This window comes from Manis javanica, chromosome 12, assembly GCF_040802235.1.
Source record: "Manis javanica isolate MJ-LG chromosome 12, MJ_LKY, whole genome shotgun sequence".
Classification (NCBI taxonomy): Eukaryota; Metazoa; Chordata; class Mammalia; order Pholidota; family Manidae; genus Manis; species Manis javanica.
In genome coordinates this window covers 13,293,555-13,321,554 of record NC_133167.1, presented here as the reverse complement: position 1 = coordinate 13,321,554, position 28,000 = coordinate 13,293,555, and the positions used below count along the sequence as shown (strand labels likewise).

Genomic DNA, 28,000 nt, shown 5'->3' with positions numbered 1-28,000 from the left:
AAGAACGGATATGTTTACACAACAGAGGTAGATGTGGCCTCAGCTTAACCTGGTATTTTGTGTAATCTGCTAAAATGAAGAAGTACTGAAGATCAAAAAGGGTAGCTCACGTCTATCGTCATATATGGTAAATATCCGCAAGTCAGTAACTCCTTTACATTCTAAACTGTCGGTAACATAAACGTTAGGGGAACTATCTCCATCTTGGTTGCTCCAAGGTTATGAAGCAGCATTTTCCAGCAGATAGGGAGGTATTTGAGTAAACATTAGCTGGGGAATGAGGAGAACAAAAAGCAGAGTAACCCTAGGAAATCTGGATGCTCTTTATTTTTGCAAGAACTTTGAATCAGCCTCACTGAAAGCTGAAAAAGCTGGCACTGGCAATTTTGGTTTCGCATTTATCTCTTTTCTTACAGAAGCGTGGTATGTAAAAATGATGTGAGCTACTGTTGAAAGGGCTTCTTAATTCTGATAGCTGTTACTACACCCGAGTCCTTGAATTCAGGGTTTATGTAATGTACTGGAAACGTGAGAGGTAAATATACTTTCCTTTCATTGTCACTTGATAAGTGGCTTCTGCATGAGCGTGGAGAGCTGCAGAAAGCTCAAACCCCAGCTGCTGCCAAGATTGGGCAAGGTTAGGACTTTTAAGACCTTCCCAGCACAGTATTGACTATGAGTGTTGTTTTTAGTACTTCCCACAAAATTTCTCTTTAAAATTAAGTTTCAGCACCAGCACAACTTGTTCAGCAGCTTTGATCTGCATAAGAATTCAAGGGCACCTTACATGATTAATGTGCTTGAATTTTTCTTCAATACTTTCTCCCCTAGGTGAAGTTCTGGTTCTACCTTTCAAATAAATTGATTCATTGGCTGGATCCAGGTGGGATTTTACTTACTTCTCTTAGATCTGAGATGCTTTGACAGGTGTCATTGGGAAATGGATGGGCAACCTGCTGTAGCAGTGTGAATACGTCTTCAGACAGCCAGATCTTTGACAAGAGGCTTTTTTGATTACCTCCTGTGTTACCTAGTGGAAACTTTCTGAAAAGAAGCCAAACAGAACACTCACAAAACAGTTTCTAACACCGGTATCCCTGTGAAATCCAAACAGCTTTGACAAAAGTAGTTCTCTTGAGAAAATATTATAAAAGAAATCTTTACTCATTAGAAAGATGCCTTCAATCTTGGAATTGTGGCTATATCTCAGGGAGTTTGGTAAATCATGAAAAATCCTTGACTAAATATGATTAAATTTAGATTTCACAGTTATAAGAATGACCACATCTCCTACTGCTATGTGAATTGCTACACTAATTCTTGAACTTCATTTGAATGTACTTCAAAGGTACACTTTCCCAGGGCTTACTTGAGTTTTAGAATCCACACACTGGGTCACTGAATTTGGAATACTTGCAGAGGTTGGTAGTCTGAATCTATCCACGAATATTCTGGAAAATGCAGTTCCAACTTGAGACACTTACCGTGTTGACAACAGTTTTATGCTCATGTATTGTGGATGACATTATTAAAAGGCAATTTTTATTTCTGTGACATGTATTCATGTATAATTTGAGCCTTTTCTTGGAGGTGTATAAAAGACAAATATGGTGCTATTGACATTTATCATTGTGGGGGAAGAAGTCCTTCATCAACGTTTAAAAAAAGTGTTGCTGAAATATTATTTTTTACCTTTATTTTCTTTTTAACAAATAGACTTTATTTTTTAGAGCAGTTTTAGGTCCACAGAAGAATTGGCCAGAGTTTCCATATACCCCCCGACTTTCATGAACTTTTACCAAGGTGACTTCTATTTTTAAATATTTTAAAATTCACAAGAAGTTTTAAAAATAGTACAGAGAATTTTCATTTACCTTTTGTCCAGCTTCTCTTAATGATAATATCTTACATAACCATACCATAGATCATTTTTAAAACCAAGAAACTCATTTTGGCACAATACTATTAACTCAGCTGCAGACCTTATTTTACCAGTTTTTGCATTCACTCTTTTTTTTTTAGATTTGGTGCATAGTTTTATGAAATTTTATTGTATGTACAGGTTCAAGTAACCTTCAACATGGTCAGGCTGTACAACTATTTCATCACCCTTGACACACACACACACACACACACACACACACACACAGACGTACACACATCCCTCATATTAACCCATAATAGTCACAGTTAGCACCTGGCAACCACTGATGTCTTCTCCATCACTGTAATTTTGTCACTTTGAGAATGCTTTGTAATGGAATCATGCAATGTATAACTCCTTGGGACTTTTTTTTTTTTGCACTTAATATAATATCCTTGAGATCTGCCTAAGCATTGTGTCTATCAGTTTTTCCCTTTAATTACTGACTAGTATTTCACTGCATAAGTTTACCGTAATATGGTTATTCACCCATTGGAGAACATGTAGTTGATTTTCAGTTTGGGACTATTACAAACAGTGATGCTATAAACATTCATGTACCATTTCTTGTGTTAACATAAGTTTCTATGCCTTTAAGATAAATATCCAGGAATGACTGCTAGGTTATATGTTAAGCATATGTTTAATTTTTTAAGAAACTGACAAATTATTTTTTGAGAGTGGTTGTACCATTTTAGACTCCTACCAGCAGTGTATGAGTGATACAGTTTGGTGCCATATATACACATATATCTCATTGGGTTTTAATCTACATTTCCCTAATAATGATGTTGAATACATTTTCATGTACTTATTTTGTATCTACATATCTTCTTTGTGAAGTGTTTGTGTCTTTTACATATTATTTAATTGATTTTTTTGTTTTCTTATTTTTGTGTTTTAAGAATTTTTTTTTAATATGTGATAGATTCAAGGACTTTGTCACATGTATGGTCTGCAAATATTTTTTCCCACTCAGTTTTTTGTTTTCATACTCTTAACAGAATAGAGCAAAAGTTTTTAATGCTTATGGAATCTAATTTATCTGATTTTCCTTCATGAATTGTGCCTTTGATGTCATTCTAAGAAGCTTTTACCTAACCCTTTGTAATGTTTACATTTATGTCTGTGATTCACTTTGAGTTAATTTTTGCATAAGGAACATGTTTAAGTCAAGATTCATTATTTTGCCTCTCAAGGTCCAATTGTTCCAATATCATTTGTTGAAAAGACTATCTTTCTTCCACTGGATTGCTTTTGTATCTTAGTCAAATATCAATTGGCTGTACTTGGAAGGGTCTATTTTGGATTCTCTATTCTGTTCTATTGATTCATATGTCTATTCCTTGGCCAAGACCATATTGTCTTGATTACTAAAGCTATATAAGTCTTAAAATCAGGTCATTTGACTCCTCTAAATTTATTCTTTTTCAAATTTGTTTTCTCTTGTTTCTTGTTGATTTTCATTTCCATATAAATTTTAGAATGATTTTGTTTATAGCTACATAGAATCCTGCTGAAATTTTGATAGATATTGCACTAAATCCAGATCAATTTAGGGAGAACTAACAAGTTTTTCTTTTATTTCTTTAATTAGCATTTGTAGCTTTCAGCATACAAATCCTGTACATTTCTTGATAGATTTATACCTAAGTATTTTATTTGTTTAAAGTGAGTATAAATTACATTGTGCTTTTAATTTTACTTTCCAATTGTTAGTTAATTGTATACAGAAAATGATTTTGTGTGTGTGTGTGTGTGTGTGTGTGTGTGTGTGTGTGTGTGTGCCTTATACATTGTTGTCTTACTAAACTCATAGACTGGTTCTAGGACTTTTTCTGGAGATTCCTTATAGTTTTCTATGAAGAAGTTAAGTCATCTGCAAAGAGCAATAGTTTAAATTTTCTTGACCTGAAAAACTTGTATTTCCTTGCCATGCCTTCACAAACTTTTCATTAAACAAAAAACAAACATGTTTACTGAACCTTGAAATGAGCAAGACACTAATAAATGGTGGGGTCAGAAAGATGAAAAATACTTGGTTGTGCTCTGAAGTAAATGATAATGTTAGTAGAGGCCATAAACGTGGCAGAACATAATATAATATGCTATTTATGCAAGTGTTAAAATAGAAGCACAAATAAAAATGCTTGAAGATAGTTATTTTGAGGGAATTGAAAAGACTTTAAGGAGATAACATTTGAAGAGTGCAAACTGAAATAGGCATTAAAGTATAGATGTGCAAACTAAAATAGGCATTAAAGGGACTCGGGAGAAGACTAAAGTTGGGGTGGGATGGAATTTGGGAAATGGGGAAAGGAAATGTGAAAAATAGTATTAAAGAAATAGATTTTAACAAAATTTTGAGAGGTCTTGCATTGAGGGTGCATGTACTTTAATACAGAACACCAGGGTGCAAACAGGCCACATTCTTTTATTTCTCTAAAAAACAAAATCAGTTCAGTGTCTCCAAGCTCCCACTTGGTGAAAGGGAAGCTGAATGTCAGGCAAGTGTGTGTCTTCTGCTGATCCCTGGGGTAAGAAATAGGCCAAGATTAGAGATGCAAGTTAGAGGTTTGGTCTGTCTGAGCTTCAGGCCAATTAATACAGCCTGGATGTACCCATGTCCACATTCATGTGCGCTTCATTCATTTCAAGGCTCAAACATACCTACAGAGAATCTCGGCTGGAATTTTGATAGAAGTTGTGTTAAACCTATAGATCAATTTGGAGAACTGACATCTTTCTTACTGAGTCTCTCAGTTTATAAACAGGGTATAGCTTTCCATTTATTTAGGTCTTCTTTGATTTCTTTGATTAGCATCTTGTAGCTAATCAAACACAGATTCTAACATACAATCTAACATACATCTGTCTTATAATAATGTACAATGTAATGTACAGTCTTATAGCGGTGGTGGTTTTCTGCTTTTAGTCCACCTAGGTCTTTTCTCCTGGTCTGTGTGTTAAGTGTACAGGACACCAGCCTCTCCAGGCCATCCTTTGGTGTTCTGGCCACCTCTCTAGGGGTTCTTGTAGTGTTCGGGGATCCCAAAGTTCCTGGTACCCAGGCAGAAATCTCAGGACCCTTGCTATCTTCTCCATTTGGGGAAATCAACCTTTCTTAGATTCAGTCACTCTCCAATCCAGACACTGTGTTATTAGTCTCTCTCCCCTTGGCGTGCTCTGCCACGACATACCCTCTCTAAACTCATAGAAATCTTGACCGATGATCTCTTTTCCCTCGAAGCTGCTCTGCAGAAAGCAGATGCCAACACCAATTAGTTTTTTCCTTCCATCTTACCTTCTAATAAAAATAAATGTTGACTATTTCCTGTAGGGCATAAGGGGTAGTGAAGGCTTCCCGCCACAGTGTAACCAGATGGCAGGACCCTGCTCTATAAATAGACATGTCTTCTCCAGGATGGGGTCTCTGAACATTGCCTCACAGCTTTTTTTGAGATGTACTTCGTACATCCTTCCAGGAACTCATTGGTGCCTGGTTTTAAGTAAAGCAGGACTAGGACATGACTCCCTGTGCCTGCAGGCTAGCAGGAGAACAGCAGGCCTTTTTAGATTTTTGCTCCAAGGTAAAAAAAAAATATATATATATATATATATATATCAGAGTATGAATTACAGGAAGCAAGCTGACTGACCTTAAACTCTTCCGTAGTCTCCAACAGCCAGTTTAATCAACCCAAGTTCATGGTGAAAGTGCATTTCAATGCTCACCAGTAGGGTTTTAGCATGAATATAATTCCTGTACAGCTTTCTTGTAATAGGTTTTCATTTTCTTCATCAGAAGATATTGATGGATGGGGGAAGTGGTAATTCATAGTCAAAGAGTTAATAAGCCCTTCAATTTGGATTATTTATTAATTACAAAAAATGACTATGAATTATAGGAAACTAAAGGCAAAACCAAGCGCAGTTTAAATCCCTTTTCTATGTACCAAATAGTAAGTGACATCATTATGCCCCACCCAAACTTACAGCCCCCAAGTTTCTATCTCTAGCCCAGACCTCGATACCCAATTCTGGACTCACATATACAATGTCCACTTCCATCCACTTCCATGGTCCGGGAACTTCTCAGCTCAGCATGCCCAAAGCCCATCTCATCTGTCCCTACAAACCAATCCCAGTGGAAGACAACGCTGTCCTTCCAGATGACTGACCAGAAGCGCTTGGTCATCCTGAGCTCTTCACTCCCTTTCACACCCCCTGCACAATCTGCCAGACCTTCCTGTTGGCTCTGACTTCAAAACAGAGCCATGCATTGATGACTCAACACCGTGACCCAAACCACTGAACTAATGACTGCAGTGGCCTCCTGACTGGTTTCCCTGGGTTTTCCTAGTCTCTTCTCACCCAGGAGCCCGAAGTGATCTAAACCTGCAAGTCAGATGGCGCCCTCCTTCACCCAAGACCATCCAAGGCTTTGGATCCCACTCAGAAGAGGGGCCGGCATCCTTACAAATTCCTCCGCTGTGCTCAGAATCTACGCCTACCGAAGCTCCCTGGTTTTTCAGAATATGGAGGACACGTTCCAGTCCTGGGTACTTGGCCATGGCTGTTCTCTCAGCCTATGGCTCTCCTCCTTCATGAATTCCAGCTCTGCCCAGTGCCAGGCTCACCCCTGAGGCGCACCCTGAGTGTTGCATTTAAGATCACAACCTGCCTCCACAAGACCTCCCCATCAACTTGCTCTTGTTTTCCTTTTAAAATATAACATAACCTTCTAAACTAACAAATATTTTGTTTGTTCATTATACTTTTATTAATCCTTTCATTATCCCCAGTTGTAAGACCCATGAAAGTAGGGATTTTTGTCAACTTTCCAAACGGATATAAGCCAAGCACCCAGAGGAGTTTCTGGCATGGAAAAGATGCCATATTTGATTAAAGGACCTCAGGCAAGGTACCAGCTCTCCAAGCTCAGCTGGCTAATGTTGAGCACATCAAAGGGAAGTGCCATCATGTCATTATCATCATCTTCCCATTTTGTTATTATTAACCCCACTCAGTAATTGCACTTAACCACGGAAGTTCCTATGGTGCATGATTTGAAGACTGTTAGAATGTCACTCAAACTGAAAATAAATGAGGGTTTTCCTTAAAGCAAAATGAGTACACTTTAGTGAGAGGATTTTGTGAGCTTGTTTTAAATTTTTTTGTCCTAAGGATTTTTAAAATGCATTTTCTAGTTCATCATGTCCATGTCTATATAATTAACATTATTAAAGAAGGCACACATGACAAGGTGCCTCCGTGTCCACTTTTAGACCCTCCCCGACCACAGCTGAGTCTAGTAGATTAAACAGACCTGGACTGATGAATCCCTGCCTCCTCTGACTAGAGATAGACCATGGTTTTAATAACATACTCTCAATTCTAATAAAACTTCCATTTATATTTTGTCAATGATTCTTTCCCTAAATACCTTATGTGAAAAGGGTTACAAGTTTGTTTACTGAAAGCACAAGGTGCTTCTGAATACTTTAACAACATATTCACTTAGCCAAAGTAGAGATGCTTCCCGTTCACATAAATCCTTGTGGCAGAAAAAGAAAACCTATTTCTAATCTTAAAAATATGACTCTCTTAGAAAAAAAATTATTTAATTGAGCCGTCTATACTTTAGCTCCTTAGATGTGTGTGTGTGTGTGTGTGTGTGTGTGTGTGTGTGCTTAAATTAGAGATCTACTTAGCCATTGACTTCTAGTCTTAAGAGAGTATTTATCAATGTTACCAAGTCCAAGCTCTTGCCACCTGCCACACAAAATGCCAATAAGCAGAGAGATAAGGTTCTGGGCAAGGAAAGTGGCTTTATTCAGAAAGCCAGCAGGCCGAGAAGACAGCAGACTAATGTCCCAAAGCACCATCTGAACTAAGGCTTGTTTGCAAGGTTCTTTTATGCTTGGGAAAGCGGGAGGGGGTGACTGAAGGCTGCAGATATCTGGGTGCCAGCAAGGTCTGAGGAGCGCTCAGAAGCTCCATGTCCTTGGTTAGGTGATCTCACCAATTTATGTCTGATCACAATGTTCCTAAAACTCTTTGACAGAGCAATCATTATTTTCAAACACATTTCCCTGGCTCCTGGAGGAGACAAGGTTCGGGTAAGGAGCTATAGGCAGAAATCTCAAACTGTAAGCAGAATTCCTTTTGATGATCAAGCCTGTGTGCAGGGCTACAGGGCTGAGCAGAAGGCCTTTTCCTTTTTTTTTTTTCCCTTTAGGCCCAAAGGTTAATGCAGCAAAGGAGATTAATACAGTGTGGAGGCAGAGAGGCAGTTTTTCACTCAGTTACATAAATACTCTTCAGACTGTTTGATCAATCCTACTAAATTCTCAGTTTGCATTTACATAAAAGTTCTATCGGAGGCGGAGCCAGGATGGTGGCGTGAGTAGAGCAGTGGAAATCTCCTCCCAAAAACACATAGAGCTATGAAAATATAACAAAGAAAACTCTTCCTAGAATAGAGACCAGAGGACACAGGACAACATCCAGACCACATCCACACCTGCAAGAACCCAGCGCCTTGCGAAAGGGGTAAGATACAAGCCCTGGCCTGGCGGGACCCGAGCGCCCCTCCCCCCAGCTCCCGGTGGGTGGAAAGAAACCGGAGCGGTTTTTTTGTTTTTGTTTTTGTTTGGTGAGTGCTTTTGGGAAGCCTTAAAGAGACAGGGATCCCGTTGCTAGGGAGGCAGGGCGGTGGGACCGGTGAGCGGGTGCCTGGGACCGGCGCCTGAGGAAAAAGATTATCGCGCGTTTTTCCCTACGGGACCTGTGGGCGGGTGCCTGAGACTGGCGCCTGAGGACGGAGGAAGTCGCGCATTTTTCCCCTTTTTTTTTCTCTTTTTGGTGAGTGCTTTGTGGAAGCCTTAAAGGGACAGGGACCCTGGTGCTAGGGAGACAGAGCAGCAGGACCGGTGAGCGGGTGCCTGGGACCGGCACCAGAGGACAAAGAATATTGCGCGTTTTTCCCTGTGGGACTGGTGGGTGGGTACTTTTTGGAAGCCTTGAAGGGACAGGGACCCCGGTGCTAGGGAGGCAGGGCAGCAGGACCAGTGAGCGGGTGCCTGGGACCAGCGCATGAGGAAAAAAAAAAAAAATTGAGTGTTTTTTCCTTTTTTTTTCTTTTTTTTTTCTGTTCCCTCTCTCATTGTTGCTGTTGTTGTTTTGGTTTGGAGAGTGCTTTTTGGAAGTCTTAAAGGGGCAGGACAGGACACTTAGACCAGAGGCAGGGAATCTGGGGATCTCTGAGCACTCTAACCCCCTGGGCAACAGGGAGCACAGAGGCCCCTTATGGAGATAAATAGCATCCCGGCCGTGCCCCCTCCAACGGGGCTCCACCACTTTGGAGGAGCAGCCCCAGCCAGGCCACGCCCAGAGCTACAGCGGAGATAAACTCCATAGCAACTGGGCAGGTAGCAGAAGCCCTGCCTGCGCACAGCTGACAAGCATAAGCCACTAGAGGTCATTATTCTCCCAGGAGAGGAAGGCCACAAACCAACAAGAAGGGAAGCTCTTCCAGTGGTCACTTGTACCAGCTCTGCAAACTATCTCTATCACCATGAAAAGGCAAAACTACAGGCAGACAAATCACAGAGACAACACCTGAGAAGGAGACAGACCTAACCAGTCTTCCTGAAAAAGAATTCAAAATAAAAATAATGAACATGCTGACAGAGATGCAGAGAAAAATGCAAGAGCAATGGGATGAGATGCAGAGAAAAATGCAAGAGCAGTGGGACAAGATGCAGAGAAAAATGCAAGAGCAGTGGGATGAAGTCCGGAGGGAGATCACAGATGTCAGGAAGGAGATCACAGAAGTGAAACAAACCCTGGAAGGATTTATAAGCAGAATGGATAAGATGCAAGAGGCCATTGAAGGAATAGAAGCCAGAGAACAGGAACATATAGAAGCTGACATAGAGAGAGATAAAAGGATCTCCAGGAATGAAACAACACTAAGAGAACTATGTGAACAAGCCAAAAGGAATAATATTCGTATTATAGGGGTACCAGAAGAAGAAGAAAGAGGAAAAGGGATAGAAAGTCTCTTTGAAGAAATAATTGCTGAAAACTTCCCCAAACTGGGGGAGGAAATAATCGAACAGACGATGGAGTTACAAAGAACCCCCAACAGAAAGGATCCAAGGAGGACAACACCAAGACACATAGTAATTAAAATGGCAAGGATCAAGGACAAGGAAAGAGTTTTAAAGGCAGCTAGAGAGAAAAAGGTCACCTATAAAGGAAAACCCATCAGGCTAACATCAGACTTCTCAACAGAAACCCTACAGGCCAGAAGAAAATGGCATGATATACTTAATGCAATGAAAAAGAAGGGCCTTGAACCAAGGATACTGTATCCAGCAGGACTATCATTTAAATATGATGGTGGGATTAAACAATTCCCAGACAAGGAAAAGCTGAGGGATTTTGCTTCCCACAAACCACCTCTACAGGGCAGCCTACAGGGACTGCTCTAGATGGGAGCACTCCTAAAAAGAGCACAGAACAAAACACACAACATATGAAGAAGGCAGGAGGAGGAATAAGAAGGGAGAGAAGAAAAGAATCTCCAGACAGTGTATATAACAGCTCAATAAGTGAGCTAAGTTAGGCAGTAAGATACTTAAGAAGCTAACCTTGAACCTTTGGTAACCACAAATCTAAAGCCTGCAATGGCAATAAGTACATATCTCTCAATAGTCACCCTAAATGTAAATGGACTTAATGCACCAATCAAAAGACATAGAGTAATAGAATGGATAAAAAAGCAAGACCCATCTATATGCTGCTTACAAGAAACTCACCTTAAACCCAAAGATAAGCATAGACTAAAAGTCAAGGGATGGAAAAACATATTTCAGGGAAACAACAGTGAGAAGAAAGCAGGGGTTGCAGTACTAATATCAGACAAAATAGACTTCAAAACAAAGAAAGTAACAAGAGATAAAGAAGGATACTACATAATGATAAAGGGCTCAGTCCAACAAGAGGATATAACCATTCTAAATATATATGCACCCAATACAGGAGCACCAGCATATGTGAAGCAAATACTAACAGAACTAAAGAGGGAAATAGACTGCAATGCATTCATTGTAGGAGACTTCAACACACCACTCACCCCAAAGGATAGATCCACCGGGCAGAAAATAAGTAAGGACACACAGGCACTGAACAACACACTAGAACAGATGGACCTAAGAGACATCTATAGAATTCTACATCCAAAAGCAACAGGATATACATTCTTCTCAAGTGCACATGGAACATTCTCCAGAATAGACCACATACTAGCTCACAAAAAGAGCCTCAGTAAATTCCAAAATATTGAAATTCTACCAACTAATTTTTCAGACCACAAAGGTATAAAACTAGAAATAAATTCTACAAAGAAAACAAAAAGGCTCACAAACACATGGAGGCTTAACAACATGCTACTAAATAATCAATGGATCAATGAACAAATCAAAATAGAGATCAAGGAATATATAGAAACAAATGACAACAACAACACTAAGCCCCAACTTTTGTGGGACGCAGCAAAAGCAGTCTTAAGAGGAAAGTATATAGCAATCCAGGCACACTTGAAGAAGGAAGAACAATCCCAAATGAATAGTCTAACATCACAATTATCAAAACTGGAAAAAGAAGAACAAATGAGGCCTAAAGTCAGCAGAAGGAGGGACATGATAAAGATCAGAGAAGAAATAAACAAAATTGAGAAGAATAAAACAATAGCAAAAATCAACGAAACCAAGAGCTGGTTCTTTGAGAAAATAAACAAAATAGATAAGCCTCTAGCCAAACTTATTAAGAGAAAAAGAGAATCAACACAAATCAACATAATCAGAAATGAGAATGGAAAAATCACGACAGACTCCACAGAAATACAAAGAATTATTAAAGACTACTATGAAAACCTATATGCCAACAAGCTGGAAAACCTAGAAGAAATGGACAACTTCCTAGAAAAATACAACCTCCCAAGACTGACCAAGGAAGAAACACAAAAGTTAAACAAACCAATTATGAGCAAAGAAATTGAAACAGTAATCAAAAAACTACCCAAGAACAAAACCCCGGGGCCGGACGGATTTACCTCAGAATTTTATCAGACACACAGAGAAGACATAATACCCATTCTCCTTAAAGTGTTCCAAAAAAATAGAAGAAGAGGGAATACTCCCAAACTCATTCTATGAAGCCAACATCACCCTAATACCAAAACCAGGCAAAGACCCCACCAAAAAAGAAAATTACAGACCAATATCCCTGATGAATATAGATGCAAAAATACTCAATAAAATATTAGCAAACAGAATTCAACAGTATATCAAAAGGATCATACACCATGACCAAGTGGGATTCATCCCAGGGATGCAAGGATGGTACAACATTCGAAAATCCATCAACATCATCCACCACATCAACAAAAAGAAAGACAAAAACCACATGATCATCTCCATAGATGCTGAAAAAGCATTTGACAAAATTCAACATCCATTCATGATAAAAACTCTCAGCAAAATGGGAATAGAGGGCAAGTACCTCAACATAATAAAGGCCATATATGATAAACCCACAGCCAGCATTATACTGAACAGCGAGAAGCTGAAAGCATTTCCTCTGAGATCGGGAACAAGACAGGGATGCCCACTCTCCCCACTGTTATTCAACGTAGTACTGGAGGTCCTAGCCACGGCAATCAGACAAAACAAAGAAATACAAGGAATCCAGATTGGTAAAGAAGAAGTTAAACTGTCACTATTTGCAGATGATATGATACTGTACATAAAAAACCTGAAAGACTCCACTCCAAAACTACTAGAACTGATATTGGAATACAGCAAAGTTGCAGGATACAAAATTAACACACAGAAATCTGTAGCTTTCCTATACACTAACAAAGAATCAATAGAAAGAGAAATCAGGAAAACAATTCCATTCACCATTGCATCAAAAAGAATAAAATACCTAGGAATAAACCTAACCAAAGAAGTGAAAGACTTATACTCTGAAAACTACAAGTCACTCTTAAGAGAAATTAAAGGGGACACTAATAAATGGAAACTCATCCCTTGCTCATGGCTAGGAAGAATTAATATCGTCAAAATGGCCATCCTGCCCAAAGCAATATACAGATTTGATGCAATCCCTCTCAAATTACCAGCAACATTCTTCAATGAATTGGAACAAATAATTCAAAAATTCATACGGAAACACCAAAGACCCCGAATAGCCAAAGCAATCCTGAAAAAGAAGAATAAAGTAGGGGGGATCTCACTCCCCAACTTCAAGCTCTACTACAAAGCCATAGTAATCAAGACAATTTGGTACTGGCACAAGAACAGAGCCACAGACCAGTGGAACAGATTAGAGACCCCAGAAATTAACCCAAACATATATGGTCAATTAATATTTGATAAAGGAGCCATGGACATACAATGGCAAAATGACAGTCTCTTCAACAGATGGTGCTGGCAAAACTGGACAGCTACATGTAGGAGAATGAAACTGGACCATTGTCTAACCCCATATACAAAGGTAAACTCAAAATGGATCAAAGACCTGAATGTAAGTCATGAAACCATTAAACTCTTGGAAAAAAACATAGGCAAAAACCCCTTAGACATAAACATGAGTGACCTCTTCTTGAACATATCTCCCCGGGCAAGGAAAACCACAGCAAAAATGAGCAAGTGGGACTATATCAAGCTGAAAAGCTTCTGTACAGCGAAAGACACCATCAATAGAACAAAAAGGAACCCTACAGTATGGGAGAATATATTTGAAAATGACAGATCCGATAAAGGCTTGACGTCCAGAATATATAAAGAGCTCACACGCCTCAACAAACAAAAAACAAATAACCCAATTAAAAAATGGTCAGAGGAACTGAACAGACAGTTCTCTAAAAAAGAAATACAGATGGCCAAGAGACACATGAAAAGATGCTCCACATCGCTAATTATCAGAGAAATGCAAATTAAAACTACAATGAGGTATCACCTCACACCAGTAAGGATAGCTGCCATCCAAAAGACAAACAACAAAAAATGTTGGCGAGGCTGTGGAGAAAGGGGAACCCTCCTACACTGCTGGTGGGAATGAAAATTAGTTCAACCATTGTGGAAAGCAGTTTGGAGGTTCATCAAAATGCTCAAAACAGACCTACCATTTGACCCAGGAATTCCACTCCTAGGAATTTACCCTAAGAACGCAGCAATCAAGTTTGAGAAAGACAGATGCACCCCTATGTTTATCGCAGCACTATTTACAATAGCCAAGAATTGGAAGCAACATAAATGTCCATCAGTAGATGAATGGATAAAGAAGATGTGGTACATATACACAATGGAATATTACTCAGCCATAAGAAGTGGAAAAATCCAACCATTTGCAGCAACATGGATGGAGCTGGAGAGTATTATGCTCAGTGAAATAAGCCAAGCGGAGAAAGAGAAATACCAAATGATTTCAATCATCTGAGGAGTATAAGAACAAAGGAAAAACTGAAGGAACAAAACAGCAGCGGAATTACAGAACCCAAAAATGGACTAACAGGTACCAAAGGGAAAGGAACTGGGGAGGATGGGTGGGCAGGGAGGGATAAGGGGGGGAGGAGAAGAAGGGGGTATTAAGATTAGCATGCATGGGGGGGAGGGAGAAAGGGGAGGGTGGGCTGCACAACACAGAGAGGACAAGTAGTGACTCTACAACATTTTGCTAAGCTGATGGACAGTAACCGTAATGTGGTTGTTAGGGGGGACCTGATATAGGGGAGAGCATAGTAAACATAGTATTCTTCATGTAAGTGTAGATTAAAAATTAAAAAAAAAAAAAAGAAAGAAAGAAAGAAAGAAAAGGGGGATTACTCCTTGATAGGATAAAACTATTGGTAAATCAAAGATCAACGCATGCTTTAAATATCCTTAATGTTGATCACTTAAAGGGTGTCAGATGATCAGCTATGGAGGTATTCTTTTCTGATAATATTCCTTTCTCTTAATAAAAAAAAAAAAAGCAGTTACTGTGTGCTGACCTCCAATGAGTTCTGCACAGTGGTATAGAGGGCATGTCAAAGTGTGGGCAAAGGGTCTGTTTGTTTCTATGCAGAAGATCAAGGCCTAGCTTGGCTACCCAGAAAATGAACTAAGATACGATATGAGGAGGAGCTTCCGGCATCAGCACTCTCTGGGGGACTTGTGCCGGGGGATGATCATCAAAAAGCCTCCACAGGGATCCGGACGATGCTGCGGTCGTGGCTGCATCCAGCCCACAGTTTCCTGGACTTGCCATAGGAATGAGGAGGGAGATGTCTAGGCTGGCATGTGCATACAGTGAGACAACGAATTTGACTGGATCTGTACTGTTGGAACTCAACCAGGAGTTGGGAGGGGTGCAAGTTGTAGCACTCCAAAATCTTATGACTATAGACTATCTACGGTTAAAAGAACATATGGGATGTGAACAGATCCCAGAAATGGGCTGCTTTAATTTGTCTGATTTCTCTCAGACTGTTCAAACACAGCTGGACAATATCCATCAGATCATAGACAAATTTTCACAAATGCCTGGTGTGCCTAAATGGTTTTCTTGGCTTCACTGGAGATGGATGGTAATTATAGATTTGTTTTGTTTATGTCACCGTATTCCTATTATGTTAATATGTGTGTGCAAATTAGTTAGTAGTTTAAAACCTATACATACTTAAGGTACTCTACAAGAAGATATGTCAAAGAAATAATCAATCCTCCCATGTTTTCTTCCATATGCTACCTCTATAGCTTTTCTTCTTCCTTCCTAATTACAACCCTTAAATAGAATTTGTGCCTCATATTGAATTTACCGAGTATCATAATTCCTCCAGGTGGTAAAGATACCTCGAGACAAGTGCTGGGCATAGAAGCCACAGGGCATAAATGTGCAAAGAAGTAAAAAGCTAACCTTTGCAAACAATATGGCTTCTCTCTCACTTACCAACTTTACATTTCCCTGTATGGCCCCGGAAGATGACTGGTTAGCCAGAGACGGGTAAGATTCCTCAAGGGAGGAACAACCTAAGACAGGCACAGTCACAGGGGGGCCATCAGGTGAGAAATTGGGGATCAACAGAGGTGAGGCTCAGAACCTCACACCCCTGCTTTGAGAGAAATCTTCTGCATCCGTGGATGTTTTGCTGCCCTTGTCTAGCTTGGATTAATACTTAGTCTACAGGCACACACCTGATCATCTACATTTGCTCTCTTACAGCACTAAACTATGTTTACTACCTTTATCTTGCATCTACCTACCACTTCAGCATTTTATTAAAAATAAAAATAATAATAATAATAAAGGGAGAAATGTGGGATCCACATATAAATCAAGTATAAAAATCAAACGAATATTCGTATTTGACCTGATTGTTTATAGTTCATAATGCGTGATCAAAACCGAAAGTTTCTGTGATGACTGCCCTTGCACTGTTCACCATGTAAGAACTTATTCACTATGTAAGAATTTGTTCACCATGTAAGAACTTGTTCGTTATGCTTCAGAAGATTGGAGACTGATGAGAATTAGGCTTGAGATGGATTAATGATTGTACATTGAGCATTGACCCCCTTATACTGAATTTTATTGTTGTTAACAACCATTTGATCAATAAATATGAGAGATGCCCCCTCAAAAAAAAAAAAAGCAAATTGGTTGCTTAGCAGAAGGACACCTTTAGCTAGAACTTAAGTTTTAGATTAAATGTTTCTCATGGTTTCTTATAAAGGGAACACAGTGAAATGTTAAAAAAAAAAGTTCTATCATAGGTATATAATAAAAAAACATAATAACACTGTTATACAGTAACAGAAATGAATATGAATAAACATGATTCTTTTTAACACCAAAGTTGGTTTCTTTTTCAGAAACTACAGTCAAATCTTAATATTTTTGATGACTGAAAACCAAATTCATTTTAGATTTAATCAGCATTCTCTACTCTTGTTGCCATGCCTACAAATGAAACAGATATTTTGCTACTAAGATATAGTAAAGAACTAATTAACTAAAAACCAATAATCAGAGACTTCAATTTATTAAATTTATTTTTAATTCACCATCATCTCTAAAAGAAAAAACAAAACCAAAGGATATTGATTGCTTTTAAAATTCTATTGCTTTAAGGTTATTTTCTGACACTATCACACATTTATTCACATCCCTCATATTTCCCTCTTAACAGGTACTGCAGTAAGGATTGACATGATGGCCCATGGCCTGAGAAATCCTCAGTTATCAAAATTCAGTACTATTTTAAAATTCAATCAAGTTCACACGACTGTTTTACTGAGATATTAAACAAGATCTTTTAGAAAGATCTTCATGAGCAAATGTTAATCTTCAGACAACCAACTAAAATATATATCCTGAACACTGAATTCCTTAACTTGGTTGTCTTTTGGAATTCAGAAGTTGCATTCTGAAAAATAGAAACTATAAATTAGAAGGTCAAATGGTTTAAGGAAAGGGAATAATATTTGCTAAATACCTAAGAAGTGCTCGGTACTTTAAGTACACCTGTGACTTCATGTTCCTACCAATATTTATGTAAGCTTTTTGGAGAAACGGGCAAGAGAAACTTGTATCAAGGAAATTAGTTATGATGAAAGGTAATTTATTTGAAAGCTTCATTTCAAACTTCCTAAAAGCCTCCTTTCAAACTTCCTAGTGTCATTCTTTCGGTTCCTTACTTAAAAAAAAATTCTTCCTAGGCTATTTCATCTTTGCCACAGTGTGATGAAAATTGATATTTTCAATCATTTGCCATCTTTTCTGAGGAACAATTGGAAGAGATTCTGATTTTCTGATAGAAAGGAGACTTTTTTTTTCAGTACTTTTGCTCAAAGTACTGAAAAAAATAGTCTCCTTCAGACATCAACTTGATGCATTCAAAGTTAAGGGTAATCATGTTGAAGTGTTTTGCTAACATGATTGTGTTTGTGGACCTTGGTAGAGTTGTACCCTTGGTATTACCATAGCAACATGAAGGCTTCTGCTCTTAGCTGTGTACATATGTGGTTGTTTATATATTTTCATGGCTAAACATAAGGAACATGCATATCTACAAAGTTCAGCCTTGCAGGGTGCAAAAGGTAAAGGTAGGGAACCGTGACATTAAATATCTCACTTGAAAGATGAAGAAATTGTCAGCCATGGAAGAAAAGTGATTTGATTAAAGTTGTTTTTCAAGCCTAGGATATGGTAAGAACCTAGAATCGCAGGGAAAAGGTGTGCATTGTAAAAGAATTATGAACGTAGAGTCACACTTCTAAAATATGTATTTTATGGACAGAATTATTTCATAAAACTACATCATGCATTTATTGGTATGTGTTGCAAATATGCATTTGTTTGCAAGCAATGTCAAGCAATGTGATAATCTGGATACCCACAGGGAAGGGGCAATGTGGTTTCCAGGTTGTCAGCGCACACTGTCAGTGCCTTCAGCATAGTAGCTTATCTGAAACAGAGTAAATACTTCTTTCCTAAATACATATTATTCACTCATGAGCCATTCATATGAGCTGATCCTATTTTTGAATGACTTCTCTATATACTAACTGTTCTCCTGGGTGGAACCTGGTATAGAGAAAAAAAAATCTAGAAATGTTACATTTACTATATGTCATGGTCCAGGGACATCTAAACCTAAAGGCAGCATTTTACAGTCAAAAAGCTTGTCCCTTGCACAGTCATCCACAACTAATTCATTCAGTCCTATGTTGCTTAGAGCAAAAGACTTGAATTCTCATAACCTATGATATTTAAACCCTCTGCCTTTTTCCCTTCCCTTTAGACTCAGAGTGATTTACTTCAAATACATTCATTCCAAAAAGCATTCTAATTCTTTCTGGGTCAGTGCTTAACACGCCCCTGCTTTTCCCTTTGCCCTGCACGTAGAACGTTGGAACAACTCGGAGTCTCAAGGAAGATCAGAAGTTCCTGTTAGTTGAAAGCATCTGTCAAAACTTGTGTTTTATCCCAGCTTCTCTGACACCTTTTCCAAGGGGCTGGTAAGCTAGGTGATAACATCTCTTTTATAGATGCGTGTGCTGTCCTAGATTTTTCGAGTTCTAAAGCTCCCATTTCCTGGGCACCTGCCTTTTGCTAGATGCTCTCATTGTGTTATTTTACTTATTCCTCTTGACAGCCCTACAAGGGAGCTGTTATTACTGCCACCTTACACAAATGGGAAAATTGAGGGTCAAAGTGAACCATACAGCTAGTAAGCAATGGAGTCAGGATTTGAACTCAGTGCTATTGGAGTCCAGGGGCCAGGTTCTTCTCGTTTTCACTCTGCATCCTACCTTTGATTCAATTCCAGAAACACTTTAGATGACTGTAATTTAAGAAATGTAAGGCAGAAGTCCAGGAAGGGAGATACTTTGGTTCAGGGACGCTTTCTACACATTGGAAGGCAAATATCCACCCACTTGTGTAAAACTAGCTCACTCTTCCAATGGGAATCCTCATTTCCAAGTTTGTAGGTAATCATCATTCTCAGGTCAACCTTGATTAATCCTGTCTCTCATTAACTCTGCAAAATGAACTTCAACATGCGTATAGGCAGATGGACTTCAGGAAAGTGAGATGTGGTTCTAAGTATCTTTTGTAACTATTGAGAATAAACCTAATAGCCCTCACCAGGAGTCTGGGGAAGCCAAGCAGGGTGGTGGTTGATGTTTTCTTCAAGCCTTTTCGCAGACCCAATAGGAGTTTGGACAAGTTTGTATGTGTGACAAGTAACCTTTTTGACACCTACCTTGAGATTATGAGCCTTTTTCTTTGGCATAAAATGCTCACGCCCACTGAAGAATAAAGCTCCTTCCTTCCCTGGTCTCTATGCAGCATATTATCAGCAGGTGCATAGCATTATGATGCTCTGTATTCTGACATGGCTGCTTTAATGGCGTGAGGATATTGTGATGAGGACGTTTTGACCCAGCTATGAGAACATTTTGATCTGCCTTTGAAATTGCTTTTCAAAAATTTAGTAAGAATATCAATGCAGCCCTAACTCATATTCTACCTATTTCTTAATTTCTTAAATAAAAGGTGAATTTCTGACATTAACTCCCTCAAATATCTTACTTGGGTGTGGACCTGTGGGCTAGAAAATCCCTATAGTCCTGGGTTACTACAACAACGAGGGGGTCTACTAGTTTTAGGCAGCGATGTCAAGATATTTTTCTTGTGTCTTCTCACTGAATGAAAGCAGAAACAACCAGGGAGATCAAGGACAAGGTAATGTCTTCTTCATTAGAAATACAGAACACCCATAACCTCAAACCACACAAATGAAGGTGGACAGCTAAGTGGATCAGTGAGGGACAGGCCACTGGTCACTGCAGATTTGAGGAAGAGGCTCTGACTTCATCAGGGTCCATGGTCAGGTGTAAGAATTTCCCTAAACCCTCTTGATATCTTAGAGAGGCGGGAAAGATAGAGTTTCAAGGAGATGAAGACAGGACATCAGTGCAAGAAAAAGGCTAACGGTGTGGCCAGAGAGTGGGGAAATGGTAAGTTCCTGGTCAAGGCTTGTGGGGGCCCGGCCTACGGCCGAGGCTGACCCCACTCCAGCTGGACAATGCCCTAAAGATGGCGCCTGCTTCCCTGTTGGGGATTGGCCCAGCAGACTTCCGTACCTGTGCACAGCTCGTGCTGCCCGCTTAGAGTGGCGCGTGACACCTATCCGCTTAAAGGTCACGCATGATACTGTCCCGGATTGGTTGGGTGACTGAATATAAGGGAGCCCACCGGGAGGGAAAAAGAGCTGCCCGACGACTGCTGTAACCGCCGTGAGAGATTAGACAATAAAGCCTAGAGAAGAATCAAGATCTTGGGCGTGTTGCTTCAGTCCTTGAAGGGTCGCGACAAAGGCTGATCTAAGCTGGGATTAAACTCCCTGGTGCAGACTGTTGATGAGAAAATGTTTGGAGACAAAAAGCAGCTGACCCAAATCTAAGCTGCCAGCACCCCCTGGTTGGCTCCCACCTCTGCTCTCCGGAAAGTAGCTGGTCCGGGAAGAGCACCCTCACTCAAAGCTGAGAAGCAATAGTTTAAAACAAAACAGAACAACCATGACAAGAAAACCCCACCTTAGATTTAAGAAGAAAGAAGAATTCAAGAAGAAAGGAGGAAAGAAACATTAAGCAAAGCCAGACTAAAACATACATTAGTATTATCTGAAATGATTACAAATTTTCGATAAGTAGGTCTTCATGAAACCAGATAAGTTAAACAAATTATGGCTTCTCTAAAACATAGAGTCCATAGAAAGGCTCAAAGAAAAAATAATAACAGAAGGAGATTATGTGTGACCTTTGCAGATCCCACAAACAATTTGTATAAAATAGAGATTATTAGTGCCAGAAGGCTTGGTAAAATTACCCATAAAAATTCTTAATTATTTGGTGCCTTTCCCTTATAAGGCAGGGGTTTTTTTTGTTTGTTCATTTGCCATCTGATCATTTCAGTTTGCCCAGGGTTTCTTGGGCTAATTATAAGAACCTCTTTGGCTATATCTCTAATGTTTTGATATAGGCTGATTCTGACATCATTCAGTTAGTACTATATGTTTCATAATTGTCATGGTAACTTCTTGTCTAACCCATAAATTATTTAGGAGTGTGAGGATTTTTAAATACAGAAATATATGGGCATTTTCTCCATTTCTTTTTATTTCTGATTTCTGAATGTATTTTGTCATGCTTAGAATATGGGGTCCATGTAATACTGGATTCTTTATTGTTAAGAATATTTTTATGGCCTATTATATAGAAAATCTTTTAAATGCTCTTTATATGCCTTTTCTCATGGGGAGGGTGTAGGGGGAATGGTAGCATGCATCTGTCTCCCTCTCTCTCTTTTTCTTTCCCAAGCCTTTGGACAAGTAGCCATGTCCAAAGTTACACCTGGTTTTAGCTGTGATGTAAAGAGCCAAGAGGGCAGGCCCTGCGATTAGGGAACAGCAGTGGAGGAATCAATATAATCATCCTCCCAGGTGGGGTCCCCTCCAGGCAAGGCTTGTGCAAGGGTCCAGTGGCCCAGGGGCAGATGTGGAGTGGTGGCAGGACAAGCCGGCAGGAGCAGAGAAAGATGAGATAGTAGCCCCTGGGTCCTGTGACAGACCCAACACCAACCCCCAGAAGTCACTGCGAGATGCATGTGAGAGGGACATGAGTTTGCCCAGTTAAGTTAGGTCAGGAGGGGCTTAGGGTGTAGCCAGTTAAGAATTAAAAGAGAACATGACCTGATTTTTGTATTACAGGATAATGCCTCCTTTCTGTAGTCAACAAACAAGGCCTCTGCAGCTGTGCAGATCATGAACCACACCTGCCCATCCCGGCTGTGGGCCTTGAGCAGGCTGGGCCGTTGTAGCACAGGGGGCCGAGGTAAGTCTCTGCTTTGGTTCTCAGGTCCCCCCTTTGGTGCAGAGCTTGGTATTTGCTCTCCAGAGCAGAAAGAAATACTTGGAGGTGTGTGTCAGCTTTTAAGCATGTTATGGACAAACTTTGCCATAAAATTTGCCCTCAAATCAACAGATTTTGAAAAATGGGCTATTAAGTAACATTAGCCTAGCATTCCTTTCTTAATTAAAAGTACATTTAAACACACAGAAAATCTTGCCACATGTAGGGTTACCAGAATCTTGAACTAGAGACTTGGAGTTTCCCTAGATGCATTTCTTTCTAGCTTTGTCCATCTCAAAACCAACACTGAGAAGGGAGAGAGAACTTGAATGCAGAGAAAGAGGGTCTGCAGAAACACTTCAAATATCCACTCTTAAGGCCATTGTGTAGAAATCTTGCATTAGGACTATGGCAGCACGTAACTCCAAAAATGCCATCTTATGTGTATACAATTCACACTGTACTGATAGGACAGCTTTCCTACCAATCAATCATTAAATAAATGCTATCTATCAATCTTTTGTCCAATTTCCACTGAGTATCATTATCTGAATTTGTGCATTATTATATTTTCCTTGGAGACAGAAGTGATTTAGTGATTTTGTCAGTGCCAATTTATAATTGACAATTTGCTATGAAAAGTAGTGCAGTTATCTTTGGTTTTGATTTATCGCCAGATTCAGACTTCATCTTTGCTTCAGAGCTCTATTGCATTTAACTGAGTTGCCACTCACCCCACAGCAGCTTTCTCGAAATACCTTGTTTTAGAGGGTTTCAGGTAATCAGGCAGAACCACTAGCAAAGCTCTTTCTCCAAAGTATAAAAATACGAAGTATACCAAAAAAAAAAAAAAAAAAAAATACGAAGTATACATCTAGCAAAGCTCTTTCTCCAAAGTATAAGGAAACATAATGAAAGCATGCCAAAAATCCTTTCCTATATCCTTCTATTTTTATTACAATGGCAAAAGTACTTATTATCAGTTAAATTGGGAGGATAAAAATACACACAAGACTGAAATGCACATCCAGGGAAAGGAGGGGGTGTCGGGAATATACTGCATAAAGGTGGGGAGGATTCAGAGATATCTTTATTTGTTTTTATTTGGTAATAAAACAGGGCTTTTACATTTTGAGCAGCTGCTTTATGTGATAAAGAAAATGTGAGCACATCAAAGCCTCACTGCTGCCAAAATGCCATGTCAAAATGACCTAGTCAGAATGTCCTGCTGCATGTCAGACTGCTCTGGCTTCAAGACTTTTCCTGTTTCACCCTCAAAATATCACCATGCTCCTGATAAAAGTAAAAACTGTCTCACATATACCACCGTGGTCTTTAGCATGCCTGCTCATCATTTTCCATGTAATTCACTCTGTGATCTCTAGAAATTTTCCAAGTATCCAATATAGCCTAACTTCTTCTTAATGACAACAACAAAATTAGCAAAGGCTTAATGCCCACACCGTGTACCAGACACTGTTACAAGCACTTTGTATGGATAAACTCATTTAATCCTGCACAGTCCCAATGAGGGGCACTCTTTTCACTCCAATTTTAATGCTGAGGAAACTGAGACAGAAAGAGTTTTATTTGGTAATTTGCCTAAGATCAGAGTTTATATATATATATATATATATACATATACTAAAAACAAGTATGAATGATTTCTAGCTGATTCTATCCACACACTAGCTCATTCTTGCCCATTCAGATGAGCTCAATTTTTGGTGTAGGTTAATTCCTTCCTTCAGATTATTAGTAACACTGCAGATTATTTTGAATTAGATCAGTATTATGGGCTGAATTTTGTTCTCCTAGAATTCTCATGTTGAACTCCTGACCCTTAGGGTTTAGTCTGTAGTCACTTAGAATGTGTCTGTATTTGGAGACAGGGCCTTTCAAGAGGCAACTGAGGTTACATGAGGTCAGATGGGTGGGTCTTAAACCAATCTGACTACTGTTCTTACATAATGAGGAAATCCAGATATTCAGAGAGAGACACCAGTGAGGTGCTCACACAGAGGAAAAAGGTCATTGGGGGACACAGCAAGGAAGTGACCATCTGCAAGCCCAGGAGAGAGACCTCAGGAGAAGCCAACCCCCCTAACACCTTGATCATGTGCATCCTGCCTCCAGGCCAGCGAGAAAATAAATATCTGTTGTTTAAGCCACCCAGTCTGTGGCTTGCTATGGCAACCCTAGCACATAAATACAAGTGGTAAGCCTATTTGGTACACAGATCAACATATGAAGGTCTTATAAAATATATTCTTTAATATTTCAGTTTCAGAGATGCAGCCCAGAAAAGTGAGTTTCTCAGGCAACTGGTAAATAAGGTTGGCTCTCATTGCCAAGATTGTAGATCAATGATACTTTAATAAAAAAAAATCTGTACCTTTGAATAACAATCATATACCTTATCATGCCAAGAGACTACTGAACATTATATCACCTACTGAACTTAAGTTCTAAACAAATGCTCTAAAGTGAGATTTTCTTATTTAAACTTCAGGTGAAATCTGTAATAAGCAAAAAGTTCTGTACTTGTGATTCCAAATCAACTAAGGATTTTTTTTATTTCTCCATTGTTGTTGGTTTCATATCTAACATACCAAAATTGGTAATAAAAAGCTAAAACCTGTAAGAATAAATTAGCATAGTTACTTTGAAAATTAATGATATTTTAATAACTACAAGTTTTCTACTCTTTGACTTAGAGATTTCTATTCATTCTTACATACACCCCCCAAATTTTCAAGATATATATGTATAAGAATGTCCAATGAAGCACTATTTCTAGTAGTAAAAAGTCCATCAATATAGAACTATAAAAATAAGAGTACAACCAAGTAGAGGGATACTATGTAATTATGTATCAAAACTTAGGAATACTATATAACTGTCAAAAAATTAAGTGGTGCTTTAGAAATATTCCTAAGAGTAAATGAAAAGAACAAAATGCAAAACACTTTGATCCTTTTTATATAATTTTTAACAGGCACTTTTCTATATAGATATATACAATCTGTAAGATGCCTATGATTTTAATTTGTCTGCATTTCCTGAAATTGATGAGGAGGTGTTAATAGGAATTCCTTTAGAGGAGTAAAACTGAAGGCAAAAGGGAGACTTTCTGTGTTTATTTTGTGCCACACCATCATCTTTGAATTTCTAATCACGTGCATAAATATGTAAATTAGCGAGCCAATAAGCCACTGTATATATTTTCTTTTAGATACATTTTTGTGTTTGTGTGTACCTTAGAGCAGAAAATGTTAAGTGCTCTCACCAAAAAAGGGAAAGAAGGTAAATATGTGAGGTGATAGATTGATGGGGGAGAAAGAATCTTTTAACAATGTTTATGTATATCAAATCATCAAGTTGTATAATTTAAATATCTTACAATTTTATTTGTTAATTATACCTCAATAAAGCTGAAAGAAAGAAAAGAAAAATCTTAGAAATATCATTTTAACACATAGTTTGCAATGGAAAGATTCCTCCTGTCCTTTTCCAATCATACTCAAAATGCTTAATTTGCTGCTTTTCAAAAGGATGGTTGCCGTCGTCACCATCCGTAACAACGGACTTTATTCTTTCCGGACACTAGAGGGAGTCGAGAAATGAGATGAAATACACGGAAGAACCAAAATGGCTCCCACAATTCTCTGACTGGATTTCCTAACCCCTGTTGAGAACCTCTGTAGAACAAAAACATTACTACAACCGCGGTTGACCTTGTAGATAAATTTCTGAGAGCTTGTGTGTAAATTGAATCATATATTAAGTTTTCCTGGGGAGATTCCTATGGAGAAAAGTCCTACTGTGAATTGTCTTGGAAAGAAATGAAGCTTTCATAAAACAGATAATCACTGCCAGTTTATCATTCGATGGAGTCTGGCAGTTTTTATTTTCTTTGCCAGCAGATACTGTAAACTCGAGGTGTGATTGTGTAGGTACGGTTTTGCAAGCCTTTGGAAATATAGGTACTCAATAAATGTTTAGTCTAATTCTTCCAGACTGAAGAAATAAAGTTACTGTGTGTTTTTTTTTTTCTATTAACCTAATTTAAACGACTCACCCTTTGAATCCTACTAGATAGCCCTCTGTCTCATCCTTTCATTCATCAACCATTTATTTGGGTATTTACTCTTTGCCAGCCAGAGTAACACTCACTGGTGACAAACTAAAATAAACATCCTGACCTCAAAACTTCTGCAATCTAGTGTGAACAGACAAGAACTGAATACTCCAATAGGTATATGATATTATCAGAAAATGTATCATGGGCAAAAATCAAGTGTCATGTGGCAAACATTACTAATGAATATCTGGTGCTCTTGAACTTCTGAGTATATGTAGGTTATACTTTATCCTCTTGAAGTCATACATGGCCATTTGACTAATTGTTTTAAAATGTGTGTACAGTAGTTATCGGGACTGCCAGGCTGAAGTACTGTATCACTAGTGTTTAACTCACCATCTCTTTCTTGTCAATAAGGAAAGCACATGTTGACATGGAGTCAAGGAGGGGTAGTCATTAAGAGGACTGGTTCTTAAATACTGCCCACTGGACCTACTAGTTTAGAATCACTGGAGGGCCCCTGTTAAACTTACAGAAGCCTTGGCCTTCCCTTGATTTGTTGAATCAGAATCTCTAGGGGGTGGTCTCAGGGTTCTATAATTTTAGTAACTCTCCAGGTTGTTCTGATGTATGGTCAGCTCTTGAAACCACTGATTCAGCTTCAAGCCCTTGTTGTTTACATGCCTGATGTATGTGATGTGGCACATATAATTTTAAATTACATAATTCAATTTTCCCTTACTCTGATGGGAGGAAAATAAAGGGAAGACCACCATTTGATTCTCATCAAAACAGCTTTCTTTTCTTCCTATAGTTCTGACAGAATATGATTCCATATGTGTCTGTCCTAGTTTTATAAAATATACTTTGTCTTTATACCATAATAATATCAAAGACAGAATTTTTTGTTTGACTTTTACTGATAGGATCAAATTGTAACTTAAAGAATGTCATTTTGAGGAGGAAAAGAACTTCAGGGTGGTCCAGATTGTTTTTGCTGCTTGAATATAAAAACAGTAAAGAGCATTTATTGAATGCTTACCACGTGTACACAATCACCCTGCGAAGACATATGCACTTCTCAATGATATTTTGTTTTCAGAAAAATGTTGGTGCTTTAAAATTTTTGCTCCTTTCTTTTCAATGATATTCTAGAAAAAAACTGTCATTTTAATAACTATATTTATAGGGTAAATTAAATAAGTCAACCAAGGGGCTTGGTTATAAAAAACACTGATTCTTGAGTAATTGTGAATTTAGAGTCTTCATTCTAGTGTTTTGTTTTTTATGTATATGAAAACTGAATGCCTGAACCTGCATTCAAAGCTCTAAATTTGGGACTAAAAAAGGGAAAGCTGGTGCTGACAGTTCTAATAGGCCTTCCAGGGTATTTTGATGCATGTGGGCAGCACTTACCGTAGACCATTACTTTGTAAGTTTGCCTATATTAGATGTTCCAATTTTATGATTTGCAAAGCCAAATATAAGGTATTTCTATGTGTTTATATGTATCAAACC

General features: G+C 38.7%; 1 long non-coding RNA gene across 1 annotated transcript; it reads left to right on the top strand.

The window, feature by feature from the left end:
* Positions 1–6: 6 nt before the first annotated feature.
* On the top strand, positions 7–26,344 carry LOC140844747 (uncharacterized). The gene is made up of 3 exons (XR_012123239.1): positions 7–127; positions 22,257–22,380; positions 25,953–26,344. It is a non-coding gene; the product is annotated as an uncharacterized lncRNA (long non-coding RNA).
* Positions 26,345–28,000: the final 1,656 nt, after the last annotated feature.